Source organism: Strix aluco, chromosome 1, assembly GCF_031877795.1.
Source record: "Strix aluco isolate bStrAlu1 chromosome 1, bStrAlu1.hap1, whole genome shotgun sequence".
NCBI lineage: Eukaryota > Metazoa > Chordata > Aves > Strigiformes > Strigidae > Strix > Strix aluco.
The window spans coordinates 159,582,825-159,602,297 of NC_133931.1; the positions used below are offsets into that span (position 1 = coordinate 159,582,825).

The 19,473-nt window shown below is 38.4% G+C and overlaps 1 protein-coding gene across 1 annotated transcript in view; it reads right to left on the reverse strand.

Moving 5' to 3' along the window:
* Positions 1-19,473, reverse strand: part of CNTNAP2 (contactin associated protein 2) — a 1,208,164-nt gene that overhangs the window by 796,849 nt on the left and 391,842 nt on the right. The window lies entirely within an intron of this gene.

A 19,473-nucleotide genomic window follows, 5' to 3' on the forward strand; every position in this document is an offset into this window, starting at 1 on the left:
ATGATATAATTATAATAATTCAATAGGCTGCCTACTAATGAATCAATGCCTTTATAATGCCTTGATTACAGTTTATTAGTTTTTGCCAAATTGTAATTGTTCAAGGGTTGACCAATTTGCCATGAAATCCTTTGTCAGAGTAAGTTGGCACATATCAATAACAATCTTTGGATTTCATATGCCTTTTCAATAGCATTTCATGTTAAAGAGATAATATAAATAAAATGGGAGGAAATAAGAGCAAGCTCTCTGCTTTCCTATGTTTCACTATGATGCACAAACTGAAAGATCTACCAGAAGAACTGAAAAATCAGCAGGTACTGCAGGCTTGGATCCACTTTTGATCTGCTGGGTGTACAAGCTGTCACAGATTACATTGGCAGATGCCTCATAGAAGTGTGATTGCTCTCTATGGGTCGATGAATTAACTTGACAGTAATACTATTAACAATATTCTTCTCAGACACTAGACTACACTGAACTGTTCTAGATAAAGAAGGCCAGTGATGCGTACATAAATGTACTATTAAGACATTAATGTAATTTCTTAGTCTTCTGAAAAAAAAAAATCAAGGGGAAAATTGTAGTTGGATACTGCAGACAATGATAAAAATTCTAAGATAGATATTATAATATTTACCATAATGATAAGTATTAGGAAATACATGAAACATCAAAAAAAATATCTATCAATACAGAGAAAAGTGGAGAACCATTCTCTTTATATTCATAGCAGACATTAAGATGCAGAAAGCAAAAACTTTACAGACTTAAAGTGATTACAGAAGGTTTTTTTTCCTTTCCTTTTAAGTTTGAACCAAATAAATGGCCTGGCACACCATGAAATCACGTAGTCTAGTCCACAGGCCAATTTTTGTTGCTTTTAATTTCAGTTATAGACTTCAGTTGAGTCACAAACCTATCCTGCTTGCCAAGCAAGAAACTCTTTGCTCTGCTAGGTCTTATATACTCCCATCATTAGGCGGCAGCATTGCCTCAGTCTTAGACAATTCTAAAATTCATTCAGCTGCTACAGGTGTTAACATTTGCAGGTCATAGGACATTTTAATGTTGTGATACCAATGGGATCATTTGATGTTGTAAGTAGTTGCCTTTCATTGGAATTAAAGTGTAGCAGTACGCCCATGACATCTGAGTTGTTAAAATTTTTAAGATTTACAATAGATGTTTTGTCCCTACGCTACAGGTAATATAAACAGGATAGTTTAGGGATAGGGAATAGTTAAATGCTATTTAAAAAAACCCTGAAAACACCCTTATTAAAAGCACTTGCAGAGAAAAGCATTCCCACACATTCCCAAATTCAAACAAGCTCTATTTTTGCAAAGAATGGCAACTGGTCATTTAAAAATAGAATATAGCTTCTTCATGACTAGTATGCAAGGAAATTGGAATAGTTAGCTCTACATACTCGTAATAGCAGAGACGCTGCTTTCTCTCCCTATCCTAACATCCTCATCCAGCTGGCATATCTGAGACTGATGGCACACAAAGAATAAGAAGCTGCCCCTGTACAGAAGCCACCTTTGTGAAAGGACCCTTTGGTGGCTCCAGAAAACGTAATGTTCAAATATGAGCATTCAAAGATTATTACGAAAGACAGAGATGATAAATCCATCAATAAAATGTCCTTCACCAATGCAAATGTTGAAAAAGGATGACATACTATAGCTGTAAGAAGGCTAAAATAGAAGTTTTTTACACTTCTTACTTATGTAGGAGATTTTTGTTATGCAGGGCATCTACATTAAAACAGGTGATTTTGTTACGTACATTTAAAAGACAAGACTTTTAACTATAACACGATGTAATTTTTTCTTTTAGTACATTCATATCACTGAGATGAGACTTTGGCCTTCTTTAGCTGATAAACATAATAAATGTAATTTGCAACTAGATTTCAGAAAGTCTTCACCTACAAATCCATTGAAAAGTTTGGAAAGACTGAGAAGAGGCAGAAAACATTCTTCACATCATGCCTGACAAAATATGTGACACAATAGTCACACCTAGGCCAGGAGATGGAAATATGAGTATTGCAAGACAGTCAGCCCTATAACCATCTCTAATAAGTGAGAGACAAGACTTTTAGTCAATACTGCAGACAGCAGCAAACAATTTTATCCTATTTGTTTCTTGACCTAATTCTCTATCTCAGTTTCACATTTGCCTTCGGGCTTTTCCAAGCAAGTAAATAAATAAATAGAGAAAAGGGATGAAGGAGAAACACATTGGATTATAGCTAAATGTGCTGCTTAGCAGACCAGCATGGAAAGCAAATGGTGATTAGTCTGTGCGGCAGGGCAGGCATCAGCCGTTTACCAGAAGCAGCCTGTGGGGATCAATTAAAAGTTTCCTCTTCTTTGATTCATCAAGCTGTGTAATTTGGGGGAGCTGATTACTTTGTTCATTTTGTTTGTGATATGTGTAACCTCTGTTGATTCAAGGATTAATACAGGTCCTTTTTTTTTTTTCGGGTGTAGGCTCTAATTAAGTTATGAAAGAGTCAGATTATATAAGAATTTCCCCACTGTGAGGTCCTTACAAAGGCCCTTAATTCATTGGAGGAATTTAAGTACGTTTGTGTCTCCATTCACTCTAAGCAGGTACGAAAATCTCACTTCCTCAGAAATGTGCACGTGCTCACAGCTCAGCATATCATTAAATATTTTGCTGAATAAAACCAGCTTCTTCATTGGAATGAAGAAGTTGGTTTGATATTGGACAGGAAACAGAGGAGTTACTGACAAAATATTTAACGTATTTTCCCTTTTTAAAAGGAGTGGCGAGTTTGGAAATCAAACCAAATTTCCAAAATATGGCATTATTTTCAAAATACATTTATTTTTAAGACTAATATATTACAACAGAATAATGAATTATCTTTAAGGAATGAGCAAAATGACAGAATCACAGAATCACAGAATCGTCTAGGTTGGAAAAGACCTTGAAGATCATCCAGTCCAACCATTAACCTCACACCACACTGACAGTTCCCAACTACACCATGTCCCTCAGCGCTAAGTCAACTTTACTCTTAAACACCTCTAGGGATGGGGACTCCACCACCTCCCCGGGCAGCCCATTCCAACACCTAACTACCCGTTCTGTAAAGAAATGCTTCCTAATATCCAGTCTAAATCTTCTCTGGTGCAGCTTGAGGCCATTCCTTCTTGTCCTACCACTTGTTCCTTGGTTAAAGAGACTCATCCCCCCTCTCTGCACCCTCCTTTCAGGGAATTGTAGAGGGCGATGAGGTCTCCCCTCAGCCTCCTCTTCTCCAGACTAAACCCCCCCAGTTCCCTCAGCCGCTCCCCATCAGACCTGTGCTCCAGACCCTGCACCAGCTTCGTTGCCCTTCTCTGGACATTCTCAAGTGATTCAATGTCCTTTTTGTAGTGAGGGGCCCAAAACTGAACCCAGTCATCGAGGTGTGGCCTCACCAGTGCCGAGTACAGGGGCAAGATCCCTTCCCTGTCCCTGCTGGCCACACTATTTCTGATGCAAGCCAGGATGCCATTGGCCTTCTTGGCCACCTGGGCACACTGCTGGCTCATGTTCAGCTGGCTGTCAATCAACACCCCCAGGTCCCTCTCTGACTGGCAGCTCTCCAGCCACTCCTCCCCAAGCCTGTAGCGCTGCTGGGGGTTGTTGTGGCCCAAGTGCAGCACCCGGCATTTGGCCTTATTGAAACTCCTCCGGTTGGCCTTAGCTCATCGCTCCAGCCTGTCCAGGTCTCTCTGCAGAGCCTCCCTACCCTCAAGCAGATCAACACTCCCACCCAGCTTGGTGTCATCTGCAAACTTACTGAGGGTGCATTCGATCCCCAATGACATCATGTTAGTAGTTTCATTGAGCATTTCTTTGTACTGAAACTGCAATGGTGTATTAAATTTGTTGAATAAATCCTCTTCACAGTATTATTCGTCACATCTTGGTGTAAACTGTTTATTTTTAATGGTTACATGCTATATTCTGAATTTTATTACATGCATTATTTGCACTTTTTATTATGGCAGAAAAAAGGCATTGGATATATGGGGTTTTTTATATGATACTCTGTTGTATTTCATGCACTGCCTTTTAATGCCAAATGCCACAATATACCAACGTCAGCTACAAATTGTTAGGAAGATATTAGAACTACAAAGTACTTAAAAGATATTAAACATATACATATAATATAGTTTACTTTCATTAAACAGGTAAGGGGCATATATGGGGTTCTTTGGTAGCAGAGGTCCAATAAATACAACTGCAGACAATATATGCTTCCTATTTTTATTTTTATGATATTCCAGAATTGGACGTGATTAAACGTGTTCAGCAGCCAAAATAATTGTCTGAGTGACATTAACCAAGAGATTCAGTGAATACTTTTATTTATGCTGTATAGCACTCTACACCACAAACAGGGCAAGTAATTTCATCTTGAGCAAGAATGACTGTATGTGACCCTTTGATAGTAGATATCAGAGAACTGTAAGTTCAGCAACAGTAAAGTCAACATTGAGCGTGTCACCCACATATCTCGTGCATCCAAGAAACTTTCCTGTACAGAAAAGCCTGAGAGTCTTAATCAGCAGCAAAGCCAGCCAGAGCATTCCTGTGATAAAAGGTGGCTATGAAAGATTTCATAAATCTTTACTTTCAAAACAAGCTACAGGAAGTCATTTGATCTGCTCCTACTTCAGACCAACCAAACAATGTGTAATGAATCTACTACTGAAAAAGACACTCGATGATGCAGAAGACACATAAAGCTATATCCAGAATGTCAAGAACTTGTAAAACTTCAATCTTTTTATGGCTTTTCACCAAATAAAGACAATTGTTAAGAAATGGTATTAACATCATTACAAGAGCTGAAGTTCAAAGATTTAATTTTTTTAATTATTAAAACCCGCAATGGCTTTCATGTTTTGTTTGTTTGTTTGTTTGTTTGTTTTAATTTTATTCTACAGGTTCATTCCATGGAATTGAAAACAATATGAAAAACACAGCTTATCTCCAAATGACACATGCAAAAGATAGCACTTAATATAATATATTCCTAGGAGTATAAAGAATTCAAGTCAATGTGAGTTTATTTTTTCAAAATTTCATGTATAATTCTTTTCCTTTTAATTAATCATACTTTTCAGCTCCCTACTCAAAGTTGAGTGAGCTAGCTCTCATTTACCACACACTAAGAAAGCGTCCGTGATGAGTTAGCCCTACCTTCTCATCATTCCCTCCTGATAAATTGTCAGTAAGTAGCAGTGCTGGGTTAGGTTTACAGATTTTAGATTTTTGTCTGAACTGTCATATGCTGCTGAGCTTACAGATGTATAAGAAGGGACACTGACGACTTTTGAACATGTCTGTTCCATTTTGGTTAGAAATCTTTTTTCTTTTGAAAATTTGGCACTTTCATCCTATTCATGGTGGAAACTGGAAAGATTAATTTGCACTAGAAGAATCCATTCTTGTTTTAGTCACACTTGTTCATCATTCCCTACTTCAAATCACAAAATGAAAGACAGCAGTACTGCAGTAAGTCTAGTTTTCTACTCTTTTCAAATCAGTAATAAAAGGTTTCAATGACATGAATGAAAGAAGGAGGGGATCCTTAGTCAGAAATTTCATTAGAAAACAAACTATGAAAAGCTATAGATAGAAGATTTAGGATTTGCAGTAGTTATAATTCAAGGGATTATTTTATCTAATCATAGAAAACTTCTATAGCCTTTCATCAAGGAAGCAAAAAATATGTCTTTTTTTAATAATTATGTCATAATAACCTGAAACATTCTTAAGAGTTTGAATCTGCTTATTTGTATGAGAAAAACACAACCCAATCTTTCAATGAGAAATAACACTTTCTAGGTCACTGCAATAGCATGAAATCAATACTGTTTGATACCTTGCTATTTTCTAAGACATTGCTTGTCATTCCTCTACATAAAAAATAAATCAAGACAAAAAGGAAAACTTTGAAATACCGAGATCATTCATTCAACTGCACTTCAGAGAAAATACAGGCAGCCATTTTCTACAGTATCCTAGAAAATAATATAAAACACCCAAACTTCTAAACTGCATAAATCTACCTGCACTGTTAGTCACTGTTATGCTTAAGTAGGACATCAATGGGGGTTTCCATTTTTGGTTTGTCTTACTCTGTCCATTTTATCATTGTAGGTAAAGACTGTAGACACACAGTAAAACATTCAACTTTACGCAGAGCAAATAACATCATAGCATTGAGTGGGTCTAGTCACACTGAGAGAAGTTATGCACATACAGAAGTCCTGGATGATTAAACACTTTGCACTTCAAGATGCTTCGAGCAAGGATCGCATTTACCCTGTATTAGGTAGGGTCCTCTAACAAACAGATTCCAATCCTCATATAGGGCTCCACTTCTGATTAAAGCAGTCTTTTCCTGATATTGGCATGGATAAACATTTTTTATTTCCTTATCATAAACAGCATGCATTGTTATATTTCTTGTAGTCATCTGCTCTTCTAGCTAAATTTGGATTTGCAATCCAATCCCTATCTTCAGGGTAGAGAACTGCTTTTGCATGTCTGAAGAGCTCTTCTTTCCAGCATATAACAACAGTGATGGAATTGCAGATGAGGCCATGCATGACGCTGATGGTGGGCATATAATCGAACATTCTGCTTCAGAAGAAGCAAAAGTTGATATTTAGAAAGCAGCAAATACTGAGAAAATAGCAGCATGATTATAGTCACCCTCTATTTAAAATTATCTATATTTATTTTGTAAAAAGTTAAATATCATAGAAGAGGACAGAAATGACAACTACTAGATTTCTTCTTCTCCAGAATTCATTAGTAGAATTTACCTCAAATCAGACCATATTTGCAAAGAACTGGCAAACAAGACCCAACCTTTGGCCTAACTCCCCATGAGTTTCAATAGCAGCTTTCCAGAGGTGCAACAGGAACTAGGCTCCAGTAAGCCTTGAAGCTTTAAGTTCCCTATAAAATACATCTGATAAAATTAATTTTGCAGGGGTAGCAGAAGATAGGAAAGATCCAATATTCATTCAGTACATTTGTTTCTTTAAACTATGTAATACTTTTTTTTTTTTACTTTTTTTTTTTTTTTTGGAGGGGGTGGGGAGGGGAATTAGCCCTTATTCACTTTAGTATATATATTTTTGGACGTTGTTAGACTACTTTTAGAAGACTTCCCCTCTACTAAAAAATAGATTGGGGGGTGGTGGTGGGAAACCCCAATTATATTTCTTAAAATTATTTCATTTTAATTTAAAAACTTGAAAGTTAAGAGTAGAAATAACCCAAGGGATAACAGTAGTTATCAGGATACAGTCCACACAGATCTTTTTTAAAAGAACATTAAAATCTCTATATTATTTTTTAAATCCCAATAGATCTTTCTTACAGTAAATGCAATTAAAATAAATCCCTTGATGTAGTGTCTGCTTCTTAATACCCACTGCTTCCTAGTATATCTTAACTGAGCACAAACCACATATGAAGGAATGAACGATCAATCTGCCCTAAGGAACAGTGGTGATATCTAACAATAAAAATGATGCAAAAGAGATCTCATCATTGTCATTCACAGTTGTCAAACCCAAAACAGGGGAAAAAAATTATAAGCCTGAGGAGTCTCATATCCTGAATCCGCTGTTGGGGAACAAACACTTTGCAGCTTTGGTTATTTTAATGAACACATCACTTTAAACTATGCCTTTCCCATCTGTTGTGCTTTCTAATTACATATGCAAAAAGAAGCTCATTCACAACTGCATCCTAATGGAATCTTAAACAAAACTTGGATGAGATTTAAATATTCTGTGCGCATCTTCTGTATTCAAGGCATCAAGCAGTTTCTTCTCCATGAGGTGTTTTCTTGTTTTCTAGACAGAAAGTTGAGGCAAGGCAATGGATCACTGCACCCTGGCATACAAACCCCTTGCATACGAAATAACCACAGTGGCATACAAAAGACAAGGAAGAGAGTATAAAGATCTCTCTTTCCTCACACCTCCTTTCAAGTACCAGGACACAAATCTTTCATTGCATGTTTATGCATTGCAGCACTGGGGTTTTCCTAACAACTCAGGTCATGTCCCTGGCAAGAACTACCAGGTGTATCTAACGGATAGCACACACCGCTTCTACAGTGTCTCTGCTGAGCAACTGAGCCCTGATTAGCAGATTCTTATCCAAGATTTTAATGATGGTCAGATCAGGAATAGTGAAGTTTTACTGACTGTGATTGAATAGCATTTACAGCACTTTGAACTCCAGATACAAGCTCATTATGACACTTCCTTGTAACTGTTGTGATCCCTCCTTAGTAGAGATGACAGAGAAAAAGGAATTAAGGTATTCCTGCACTTGATCTATATCATTTCAATAGCAATGAGATGCCTAAACACTTTAGTCACCTAAATTGTCCTGTTCCCATTAGTGCAGTCCACAAAGTGATGGAAGGCAAAGCTGAATTTCTCTAAGTTAAATTGTGATGTTCTAGCCCATCTTGATTAATATTTTTCCCCTCAAATGACTGTACATGAAAGATTATTAAATGCCATAATTCAGTCTTAGATATCTTGTTCTGTGACAAGTCTTCAGCGATAAAAGATAAAACCCGAACCTTCTGTCTTGCAGGGACTTGCTGTGTGAGATCCTTTATTGAATATAGTTTCTGCCACGTATACCAGCGTTCTGCTGATGTGCAAACACTGTTCACTGTAAACAAATAAAAGCTACATGATTGTTTCATTATACTCATTATCTGTTTTCTAGCTATGTTTTTTAACTCCAAATGTCCTGGTCTGTGTCACCTGCAAGAAATGTTTCTCCCTCGACTTCTCCCTTGAAATGCCCTTCTTGTGAGGCACTCCCTCTGGCTGGTACATGCCCTGGAAGACTCTTAGCCCAGCAAGTACAAAAACTGACCTGGCCTAGCTCCTGCTGATAAATACAGCAGTTCTGAAGTCCATCTCCCTTGATGATTGCCAGCAGTCAACCTTTGCCTGCTGCTACTGATGTTTGTAACACCCACTTAGGCTCAGCTCCTGGACTGCTACAGAACCTCAACACGGCTCACTTGTCTTCTCTCTCTGTAGCTTTTTATCCATTTCTACTAGGGTTTTTTGTCTGTTTGGTATTGTTACAGCTGCTTCTTTTGGGATTGGCAAGAAAAAATACATTCAAGAGTATGCTCAGGTTGAAGATTTCTCCCTAGTGTTTCCTATCCAGGTTAAATCCTCTTTTTTTTTTCTATACAGATGTCTTTTCCATCTGCTCCAAATTTCAGACCTGAATTCCCATATTACAGGAATTTCTCAGAAGCTGGTTTCAACCCAAATGGTGATGATTTCTCAAAAGTCAGAATCGTTAATAAAGCAGTCTGGAATATTTTTCTGACCACCTTATTCCTTTCTTCTTGAGCACTAGAGTGCTCAAATCACTACAGACTTTGATAATTTCCCCCCAAAATTATAAGTGAAGCCACTGAATTCTCATAAAGAGGTTCTCTTTTCTGAAACAAAATGACTGGGGAGGGGGAATAATCAGTCAGCTCTACTGAAAGTTTCTGAATACTTGAAAATCACTATTTTCTGTATGCAAATGTGCCTAGAAAATTAACAGCTAGAGGGAGCTATACTACTTATAGCTATAGCAAGCTATATATATTCTTTTATTTGTGCCAGCATTGCACTACCACTGACCCAATCCTGAGAACAGGACAGGGCTCTTCCCTACCTGCCTCAGTGATCAGCCACTGCTTCCAAATGCTTCTGTGAGACAGACCTTGCTGGTGATATTACAGGAGCTCTGATATTATCAGTGCCATGCATGAATACAAGTTACTGGTACTGTTTAATCCACCTTAGTAAATGTGCTTCCCTCTCCTGTTTTTCTTTCAACAAGCAGGAGCACAGAGTTGTGAAATATTGTGAGATGACTTCTGAAATCTAGTATAGAGCTGATTTAAGGGTTTTGTGGGTTTAGCTGCTTTTAACAAAGCTAACTGCTTTTAACAAAGCTAAAGGATAATTATTTTTTCCATTAATGCATATACTGCAAGCAGTACTCAGATCCTTATCCTTTCTCTCCATTATGAAAATTTATTCTGCTTTTAAAAATTACTCTGTACTGCATCCATTTTGATGATGAAAGTTTATACTATGCCTTCTATTTTGCTAATAGCAAAATATTTATTGATATCATATGCAGAGTAGCAACAACATGGGAGGAACAATTTTATTCTTTATTTTTATTTGCAAAATAATATGCTAATTTCAAGATAGGACTATACCACAGCAGAATTCGACTTTTTTAGGGCAATTATTTGCCTGAAGTCTGTGGTAAACTACTAATAAATATTGACTAGTCCCTAACGAGTTTATACTCCTTGGAGCCAAAACATAGCACTGTATACAAAATAGTTATAATCATCTGAGGCTGTACTGGGGAAAAAAGGCAGCAGAAAAAGTTAAAAGTTACAACACTAATAAAAGTAACAGTGCTCTTATCAGGGATGTCAAATGTTAATTTACACACATGGGATTAACTAATCTGATACATTTTAGACACTAACCAGGGAATGAAATTCTGCTAGGATTTTTATTCAATATAAATTAATGAGAACTCAAAGTTCATGCAGCAGAGCATTTCAAAAATTAAACTATAATAAATTAAAAGCCCCAAATGAACATTCCAACCCTTGTTCTTTAAATTTTAACCTACAGAAGGGAGGAGAATATGGAAATGCTAGCTTTAGAGTAGGAAGGTTCAAGCTTCCAGGGTCTGGAAGAGGATTCAAAGCAGGATTTAACTTCAGGTGCCCTGAATCATCCCCACTTCTCCCCCATGCCTCCATTAGCCCTTTAAAACTCTTAGGATGGCATGGCTCCCTAGGCTGAAATTAATCTCTCTGCAGTTTCCACGCTTTCCATTTAAACTGTTCAGGCTACAGATTGAAATACTTGTTCTGAATGCATTTTTTCTACACTGTCAGTCAAGACTGCTGAGTATAACACTGCGGAGAAGAAAAATAACTTTTGCATGTCCAGACCAACTCAATATACCCACTCCCCTTCCAAAAGGAATAAACCCCACCACCTCAAACAGCTAGACTGTAGATCATACCTAAATAATTTCTGTCTGTACACAGCAGTAGTTGGCAGATGAAGAAACCAGCCACAGCTACAAAGGAGTGTTCATCACAGAAATCATCTAACTTGGCAGAAGCATTGCCCAGGCAAGCAAAGACCTAAGTGAAGTGTATTGGGTTTGTGTGGCAAGGTTTTGGTAGCGGAGGTCTACAGGGGTGGCTTCTGTGAGAAGCTGCCAGACCACGTCCCACAGAGCCAACGCCAGCCGGCTCCAAGACGGACCCACCGCTGGCCAAGGCTGAGCCCATCAGCGATGGTGGGAGCGCCTCTGGGATAACGTATTTAAGAAAAGAAAACAAACTGTGGGAGATCAATTGCAGCCAGAGAGAGGCTTGAGAGCGTGTGAGAGGCACAACTCTGCAGACCCCAAGGTCAGTGCAGAAGGAGGGGCGGGAGGTGCTCCAGGCACCGGAGCAGAGGTTCTCCTGCAGCCCGTGGTGCAGCCCATGGTGAGGCAGCTGTGCCCTGCACCCAGGGAGGTCCATGGGGGAGCAGAGACCCACCTGCAGCCTGGGGAGGACCCCATGCCGGAGCAGTCTGTTACTGAAGAGTTGCACCCCACGGCAGGGACCCATGTTGAAGAAGATCATGGAGAACTGTCTCCTGTGGGAGGGACCCCACACTGGGGCAGGGGAAGAGTGTGAGGAGTCCTCCCCCTGAGGAGGAGGGAGCGGCAGAGACAATGGGTGATGAACTGACCACAACCCCCATCCCCTGCCCCCCTGCTGCTGGTGGGGAGGAGGTAGAGAAATCAAGAGTGATCCCAGTGCCTGGGAACAAGGCAGGGGTGGGGGCAAGGTGTTTTAAGATTTGGTCTTATTTCTCATTACTCTACCCTCATTTGATTGCCAATAAATTAAGTTACTTTTCCCAAGTCAAGTCTGTTTTGCCTGTGACAGAAATGGGTGAATGATCTCTCCCTGTCCTCCTCTCAACCCCTGAGCCTTTCGCTACATTCTCTCCTGCCCTGTCCAGCTGAGGAGGGGAGTGATGGAGCGGCTTTGGTGGGCACATGGCATCTAGCCAAGGTCAACCCACCACATGAGGATAAAAATAGCTTTGTATGCTTTAGTTTGCCTGTCTGTAAGCTGCTGTAACACATTATTCACCTCACACCAACAACTGTGAAAATAAACAGTATTTTGAAACTCTATGATTAACGCTGTTATGCTAAGGCTAATAATTTATCCTACTTCACCATACATGCACAACCCCATAGAGCTGGCTGCTCTACCCTTATAAAGATTACATCCTTCTCTTCTGGAATAAAGCTCATGATTTTTCCTGCATGCTGGAATAAGCAAATCTTTGTAACAGTCTTCAAGGAAATTTCCATTTGCTGAGCCTAGATGAGGAAGCATTACTGCAGCTCGAAAGCAATTGTCCAGGGACATCTGTGCAACTCTATGACAGCGTTTCCATAACTTCTATGCTCTCCTGATTCACTTTTATATTGAAGAAAACCAGTTATCACAGACAGCTAGTCCTTCTCTGCTTCCAGCTACGTGAATACCATTCCTACTGAAGGCAGAGGGATTTTCCTTATTGGCATAAACCCAGGAAATAAGTATGCAGCAAGGGCTTCTAAAGCACAAACCACTACTAGATAAATCAGTACTTCTGTAAAAATTGAATCCTATGATTATTGTGCTATAAAAAGGTCTTAAACAGGCAAAACCACATGGCCTAAGAATGGGAAGTGCGATATGATAATTATATGTATTATGGTTAGAGTATAGGTTTAAATACAGGTTTTTTTTAAGAATGAAAGAGGAAAAAATATCTGGTGTTCATTCTGGGTTTAAAGGAACCTTACATCACAGTTTTAGCTTCTGATTTGGCAATGTTAATTAAGCATTGTAAAATCAGTCACTTAAAAGAGCTAGGTAATGCTTATCAAGCCACTGCATTTTTTTTGACTTTTATTTATTATTACTATTATATAACCTCTTTTTCCTTATTAGTAGCTTTCTTTTTGGAGAAACAGAAAGTGTTATTGGCCATAGATTTTATAAAGCAAATTTATCACACAGATAACTCCAGTGAAAAAGGTAAAGTACATAATGTATATTAACTTCATCTATCAAAACATATACCAGCTGTTAGAAAGATACGACACTTGATGACTGAGAGAGTATTTGTAACAAGAGAATAAAAATGTTAGTAATATTCTGTTTAATATTCTTTTAAGTAAAGGGAGTAAAGTTTACAACAAGTTTTATCCTGGATTTCAGTTAAATATCAAAGTTCTGTAAGGACATTTAAGCACATTTGCATAACAATAGTACCTGTTATGAGATGTTTCATTACAATACATTTTGAACAACAGCTTTTTTATTCTTGTAAAGTTTGCCTACAGGATTTACAGAAGGCAGAGGGCTGAAATCTGGAACAGTGAGATTCCCTGACACTGTTTCTGGTTTATGTCTCCTTATACCCCACTGCAGGCACCACATCTAGTGCCTGTATCATGAAGTTACCCCTGACACCCTCCAGAAGCCCGGATTGATGGCATCCCACTGTACTGCCCTTCCAGCAGATGTCAGAGAGATTAAAGTCTCACATAAGAATGAAGGTATCCAGTCTGGAGGTGTTCTGAATTTGTTCAAAGAAAATGGTGGCCACTTTGTCATCCTGATGTTCTGGTTTGTAACAAATTCCTACCACGATGTCACCCCTCACTGGCTTCTCCTGGATTCTGACACACAGGTCTCAATCACAGGGAGCGCTTTAGTTTCCCAGGCTGTGTGCATTTGCATGCATGCACTTGAGAGAGGCATCCCTTTGCCCTGTTTCTCTGTTCCTGAGGTCTCTCTTGTTCTTGCAGCTTTTGCTTTCCAACCCTATACACCACTTTCTTGTTCAACTGTGCGTTGTAATTTTCCTCTGCTATATTAAATTCAGTGGAAAACCAAAAACATAGTCAGGGGGCTGTATCACTCATCCTGTGAAGAGAGGCTGAGGGAGCAGGGCTTGTTCAGCCTGGAAAAGAGTTGGCTTTAGGGGAACCTTACAGCAGTCCCCAGTACCTACAGGGTGGTCATCAGAGAGATGGGGCCAGGCTCTTTACTGAAGTGCATGGCAGGAGGATGAGAGACAATGGATACAAACTGAAATGAGAGAGGTTCCGACTGAAAATAATTATTTTTCCCCACAAGGACAGTTGGGCAGTGGAATAGGTTTCCCAGAGAGGCTGCAGTCTCTGTCCTTGGAAGTTTTCCAGATCCAATTGGTTAAAGCCCTGAGCAACCTAGTCTGGTATCAGAGCTGAACCCTGCTTTGGGGAGGTAGTTGGCCTGGAGACCTCCTAAATTCCTTCCAGTCAGAATTATTCTATTATTGCAAGAGTATCTTATTATAAGAACAGCAGCTTGGCAAATATGAACAACTACACCAGGTCAGCCTAACTTTAATTAACTAAGCAGAGAGCAAAGTATGAGTGACACAGCACAACATGGAGGAACACCTTGACTGCAAAGCAGACATTAAATAGAATATTTTGCTTATGTTGAGGTAAGGTTGTATGATCCTGACTGTCTTATACAGGTTCAAGTATTCCACATTATTAAGATAATAAAAGGGTCTTACTCTCTAAATGCCTTCCTCCTCTCCTTGAATTGCTGTTCACTCAAACCTCCCATCTGCAGATGCTCAAACCTTTCCTGAGATTCTGTTGCTAAACTTGGTAAGATAGGTGACATTTCTGCTCTAACAGACCATTCATTATTAAATTTATTTGAAATAATCTTTCATCCTGATTTTACACATTTACCTTTCTTGTTTTACTTTTTTTTTTTATTTCTGTACTGCAGAATCACCACTAGCAACTATATTCTACATATCAGTGTAACACATTAACTTGCTGTGTGATACTGATCTTTACTTACTCATTATATCACTTAATTGTATATTTAAATAAAATTCTTGGTACTGGGAAAGCTTACTCTCCTGGAAGTGGGTTTCTTTAATTCTTATGATTTCCTACCTTATATCTGAAGGTCAACAACTTCCACCTTTTTTTCTTTATACATATTTTTAAGAAGGTATGGAGTTGCCCAAATAAAGCCAAAAGACAAAGAAAACAGAGACTGAGAAACATACAGTGTATTTCTTGAATGCATTCTGGAAGAAAAAGGAGGAAAGGGCACAAGAAGAGCAGAAAGTTAGATATTAACTTTCAAACTCTTGTTTTGCAAAGGAAGTTATGCATTAATGTCATGGATATGAAAAAGAATGAGATTCTAATATACTAAAAGCAAAGTATAAATCCATCACAAAAGACTGACCAATAGTTTCACAATGGAGCCAGTGAATTGGGAGTAGAAAATATTTCACTTTCCTCCAACAGTCATTTGCTAGCATCGTTGGACAAATACTATAGTCACATAAGTAAGAGCAGATTATGCTTGCCCTATAACAGACACAATACCATTCTTCTACCTTTTCCAATATTTTGCTACAAGGTCAAAAATTCTGAATATTGTGCTTACATCTCATTATATTGAGTAGTGTCAGCATCTGCACAATGACCTTAGAACAGACACCACTGCATCTTGTGGAACCAGACAATGAGCTCAGCAATGTGCAAGATCAAGTGCTGGATTTACAAATCTGAAAGGCAACATACCTGTAATTTAATATTCTCCATCAAAGATCAGGTTAAAAAAAGTTTCCTACTTGATTCTTAATGGGTAAAAGAACATGGGGAAAGTATTTGGGGCACAAGATTCCTCAGGGGATAGGGTTTCTACCCATATTTATTTACAGAGTTGAAATTCTCTGTTAACATCTCTCCTGGCACAATGCATGTTTGGTACATAGTCAACATCTTAGCAAGAGCATTACATTCCTAGCTCTTATCATAAAATTCCTTAAATGAACAGTAACTAAAATAGTTTTACTTGCCACTGTTTTCTCAACCTTTGTACAATTTTGCCTGACAAATTCATGTTCTAAGGCACTGCACTGCTAAGCACCGTGGAAAGTGATCTAAACCAGTATCTTGTGCCATGTTAACATCCCTGGAGCTACAGTCATCAGCTGAAGGATTACATGCTAGTCAGAACATATTGTGTTACACTCTATAATGCCAGATCTGCAGTGACAAGTTTATTCAACACTACAGCTGAGTTTCTGAAGCCTCAGGAATCAAGCAACTACAAAATATCCATGCACATTCCAGTGTTCCAAAACCACAGCAACACTTATTACACATTTTTCAGTCAGGCTGATGACTTGCAGCATATGCTTGCTTAACACCTGCCTAAGATAAAAAGATGACGATAACAGTGCCAATAAAATGCCTGATCCAAAAACTACCAAAGTCAAAGGACATCTTTCCATCAGCAGGTTTCAGATCAAGCTGTGAAATATGCCAATGCACTCTGTTCCTCACTACCACCTAAACCACTGTATGCTGCCACAAACTTTACAATGTCTCTGCCACAGCCACCAGCTTTTCAATGGCATACAACCTTTTAAAACTTTCTTGGTGATCTCTCTCTTTATGATGTGATGCCTCTTCCCATTAGATATGAATATTTGATCCTGGAATCTGAGGTCATGGAAATAGCTGTGACACAGAGGATACCAGTACCGCGATAGATTTAACATCTTTTTTAACAGAGTTCAAGTACCACATGGCATCAAATGCAAACAGCCCCTAAAGATCAGTCTTCTCCCATATGAAAGGATCCTTTCCACAGGAACAAGCTTTGTGAGAAAGCTGAAGTTCTTGAGCTCCTCCTCCAGAGAACGGAGTTGTACCTACAACCTGCAAGTACCTTTATACATTTTTTTGGGTTTCCCAATATCCAGACATTATTGTCCTATTAAACTGAGTTTCTGGATGCTTCCAGGGATTTTAATTGACCTTGGTAAGCCACCAATAAAGAGGCTGAAAAGTTACATGACAAAATCCTTCTTTTTATAAGGTGTTAATTGTTACAAAAGTCTAGCTTTATCATTTAGAGTTTTCCTCTTGTATTTGACATGAGCTCTTCTTTCAAAGAAATTCTTAGATAAATTGGTGAACCTCATTTTATACGTTCATCTATCTATCTGGCAAAGGAAAGTCCGATGCTCAATTCTATATTCTAGAAGCGTATTCTACACTTTCAAAGACACACAGTTAAAAAGAACAATATAATCCCTCTGGGAATAAAAAAGAAATCAAATGTGGACATGGTACATTAGCTTAATAAAACCCAGAAAAGACATTTACAAACTCTCTGGCCTGAGGGTCCCTTTAGGAACAAACACAAATGGTTCTGTTTTTTACACAACCTTCCTTCACTAGCACTAGACACAGGAGAAAGTGCATCATATTCCTTCAGTTTGAACCAGCCAGTGGTATTCAGATGACGACCACTTTTTAAAGCGTGTCCTAATTTGTTGAAAGCATTTACTGAATTAGCTCTATAGCCACTGCATGTCAATGTAGTTTTGTTTCGACAGATCTGAATTCATGTTAATCCTACCTTATGTTTTCCATGTAGATTATAATGAAAAAAGACTGAGACTTCCTCTGTTAAATACTAAAACCAGAAAGGGCTAAACTTACCTGGAAAATTAATGGAATTTAGGGGTCCAATTTTCTCACGTACATTTGCAAATCTCTTTATCTCTTTTCTCCTCTTTCTACTTTCATGTAACCTCTTATAGCTCTTACTCTTACAGCTCATTCCTATTAAATTTGCCAAAATAACTACAAGTTTCTACACCTTTAAAGTCCTTAGTTTTTCTTAGTTTTCTTAGTAGGAAGTGGGAGCATGTTTTAAATACAGCTTGTCAGAAAGTTGCATATACTCATTATTTAAAACTGTCAACACTGAGTAACCAATACTGTTGGTATTGATCAACATCAAAACCAACTCTAGGCATAATTTTTTTAATGAAGTTTTTATAGACCCCACATTCAATGCATTCAAAAATTTTCCCTTTGGCTGGTACTGTTGATAGCTCAAAATCATCCATAATAGCAGCCCATATTAGATTTCCACTATTAACATTGTATTTTAAATAAGGCTATCAGAGTCTTTTGGGACACTATTATGACATTCATGTGGTTTTGCAGTGTTCTGCATCACAAGATAACATCAGTAGCATTTGCCTAATACACAAGGAGAAAGCAGGAGAACAGTTCATAGTACCACCTCTGCTGGGCAAAGGACTTACTTCTGCACAATGCTAACAATGAGCTTCCGGTATTATGGAAAAATAATACCTATATTTAATTGGTAATTTTGGAAGTAAACCAGTCAATTTATATTTATTACAGATAATAAAGTGCATAATTAAATTACTTTCTGTAATAGATTCTAGCACCTTGACAGAAAGCTGGCATCTCACAGTACTGCTCATTACTCTGAGGAGCAGCATCCTGTACTTTAGCTGTAATCTTCAGACCTTTTTGAAGTTCTTGGGATAAATTTGCAAGATAAAAGCCATGATTACAACCTTCAGTTTCCTTGCTTGCAAAGTAATGAATGGTAAGTTTCTGAAATCATTATAAGCATTTCTATAGCTGAGCTTTTAGCTGTGTTTCATGAGTCACATTAGACTATGCAGACAATGTATTTTTGCAGTTATGTGGCCAGCTGAAAAATGTGTGCAACATTCTAAACATGAAACAGAAAACCTGGTAGTGACTAAAGCCCTAAAATGAGAACACTTCTGTTTTCAGGGAACAGAAGACAGAGAGAAAGGGGAGAAGCTCTTTTCAGGTGACTGAAAATTATATGGCTTAATGAGTCTGGCAACTCCAATGCTCTTGTCAAACCAAAGGCTTTATTTACGTTCTTTCCTTATCCCTGTTAACCTAGGAGCTTGTTTGTAGTTTTTACTTCTCAGTCCCAACTCTGTTTTTCAATAAGTCTGGATCTATGCCAATATGGTAAATCAATGTATTTTGTGGTCTCTCCTGTCTTCTTTCTTGCAGTTAACTTCTCCTGTTCCTTTAAACTTCCTTGCCTTTGCAGGCGAGTCTGAGAGGCTGGAAGTGTTGCAATCATCCATAAAATTGGATAAGCCTGTAGATTTCCCCAGCAAACTCTGTCATTATGACCCCAGCCTCATGGAGGGACCAGCTGTAAGAGAACAAGATAAGAGCATAGGAATTGCCATATCACACCTAGTGAACTAGTAGCTTTTCTCAAAGGGTGGCCAATACGACGTATTTATAAGCAAAGTGCTCCAGCCTCGGAGTAGACAGCTGTGGGAAAAACATTCCCTGTGAAGGGCTGAATGTAATTCCTTTAATTAAAGTCTAGTGGAAACCTGA